This window comes from Aotus nancymaae, unplaced genomic scaffold (genome assembly GCF_030222135.1).
Source record: "Aotus nancymaae isolate 86718 unplaced genomic scaffold, 86718_ANA_hifiasm-v0.15.2.pri h1tg000007l, whole genome shotgun sequence".
NCBI classification, from domain to species: Eukaryota; Metazoa; Chordata; class Mammalia; order Primates; family Aotidae; genus Aotus; species Aotus nancymaae.
Window position 1 is genome coordinate 39618889 of NW_026988418.1, and position 2347 is coordinate 39621235.

A 2347-nucleotide genomic window follows, 5' to 3' on the forward strand; every position below is an offset into this window, starting at 1 on the left:
CAGTACCAAGAAGATGGTGTTAAACCATTCAGGAGAAAACCACCCCTCGTGATCTAATCACCTCTCACCAGGCCTTACTTCCAACACTAGGTGTTACAATTCCATGTGGTATCTGATGGGGACAAAGCTCTAAAATATAACAACATGGAAGCTCAGTCTTGTGGTGGTTTAGGGAAATATTATTGATAACCCACTGCTCCCTCTTCCCACTCCTGATTTCATCCCACACTGTGGGATGTTCAAAATATCTGGACATTCCTGTTCATTTGCCATGCTCTATTACATCCCTCACCACACAAACAGCCCCTCTTTAGCCACATCTAGGGCCTATAGGGATGGTCATTTGAGGTATGGTATACCCTTAGGAAAATAGATTCAGAAAAAAGATGTACACAAGCCCTTGTAACAAGCTTTCAGCTATGGGTCTGAGATACCCAGATGTAACCTAGAAGTTGGAGGTTGGGGGGAGATGCAGGTTCCTCTTAGGGCTGTTCCTTTGTCCCCAGCATGCCTATCCCAGTAAGGAGAGGTGTACACAGAGAAGTGTTATATGAGGTGCCCTAAAGTATAGAATGCAGGGCAGGTGCATCTCTTATCTGTGTCTAAGGGCAATACTTTCTCCAGCATCCTTATCTTGAAACCTTTACCCTTCTAAGGGAAGCCCTGATGGTTAGAACTAAGGACTGTTTATGCTTATGTTCCCAAAGCTTCCAATAAGATGGCTCCCTCACTCAACTGTTACATTTTAATCTCCCCCTAAAGGCCTGTCTCATACAGCCATCTTCCTTCAAGACATAGAGAGGAGCCAGTTTATGCATGTGTGAGAAGGAAGAGTGAGATGGGAAATTTACTTTTCTTACAGGTTAAACATTATGAATTGTTAAATATCAAATATTAAACTCTTCTCACATTTCTTTAGGTTACATTTTACCACGTGCTTCTCCACCAGTGTGAAGAAGAATAACTTTTTTTGTCATTGAGCCTAGCAATGGAGTAAAATAATACAACGTGGGCAAATAAAAAGAAAAATTCTGCTTCTTCCAGCTGCAAGGGAATGGTGGGCAAGGAGTCCACCAGAGGAAGTAAGGGGTAGTGGTGAGAGCATTGTGCTGTGAGCTCCATCCTGGGGAGAAAGAATGCTTTGAACCAGAACACTTTGACAGTCCAAGAACTCTTACCCCACTCTCTTTATGGACTTCTGGAGAAGGCTACAACACCGCCTTTTGCAAATCACAGTGAGGACAGCTACATCAAGGCAGAGATGAATATGTAGCAAGGTTAGCATAGACAGACAAGCTGAGTACACTTATTGGATTTACCTTCTTAGCTCTTTGATGGCAAAAATGGGATCCCAGAACCCTGAATTCTAATAGATTCAGACTACTAGTAAGTAGTCTGGCACCACTGATATATAGACTTCTGCTGCCATCAATTAATATGCATGGCTACAAGGACCTTTGGGTTTGTTCTCTTTGTCATCTTGGTCATTCAGCAAGATTTGACACATTCAACCACTTCCTGCTTCTGGAAAACTTTCTTCACTTGACTGTCAGGTTATCACTCTCTCTGGGTTTATCTCCTACTTTACTAGCTTCTTTGAGTCTTTTTTTGTCTGTTCCTTCCTATCTTCCCAACCTATAAACACTGTCATGCCCTATGACTCAATCCTCAGATTTCTTTCTTATTTTTACTCTGTGTTATCTAATCTCTTGGCCTGAAAGATCATTTAAATGCAATGATTCCCAGGTTTGCTTTTCAACACTGGACCTCTTCACTGAATGTCAGAATCATATATCCATCTGCTTACTCAAGAGTTTATTTGAAGCTTTGCGCAGTGACAGTATCGTAGACAATGAGGTTTATCTGAGGCGGGATTATTGCTAATTGAAAACAACTTCAGCAAAGTCTCAGGATACAAAATCAATGTGCAAAAATCACAAACATTCCTATACACCAATAACAGACTTAAAGAGAGCCAAATCAAGAACGAACTGCCATTCACAATTGCTACAAAGAGAATAAAATACCTAGGAATACAACTAACAAGGAATGTAAAGGACCTCTTCAAGGAGTACTACAAACCACTGCTCGACGAAATAAGAGAGGACACAAACAGATGGAGAAACATTCCATGTTCATGGTTAGGAAGAATCAATATCGTGAAAATGGCCATACTGCCCAAAGTAATTTACAGATTCAAAGCTATCCCCATCAAGCTACCAAAGACCTTCTTCACAGAACTGGAAAAAACCACCTTAAACTTCATATGGAACCAAAAGAGAGCCCGCATAGCCAAGTCAATTCTAAGCAAAAAGAACAAAGCAGGAGACATCACACTACCGGACAT

The 2347-nt window shown here is 41.2% G+C and overlaps 1 pseudogene; it reads left to right on the forward strand.

The window, feature by feature from the left end:
* The first annotated feature begins 1823 nt into the window (after window positions 1–1823).
* LOC135273562 (U4 spliceosomal RNA) lies at window positions 1824–1904 on the forward strand (annotated as a pseudogene).
* The last annotated feature ends 443 nt before the right edge of the window (window positions 1905–2347 follow it).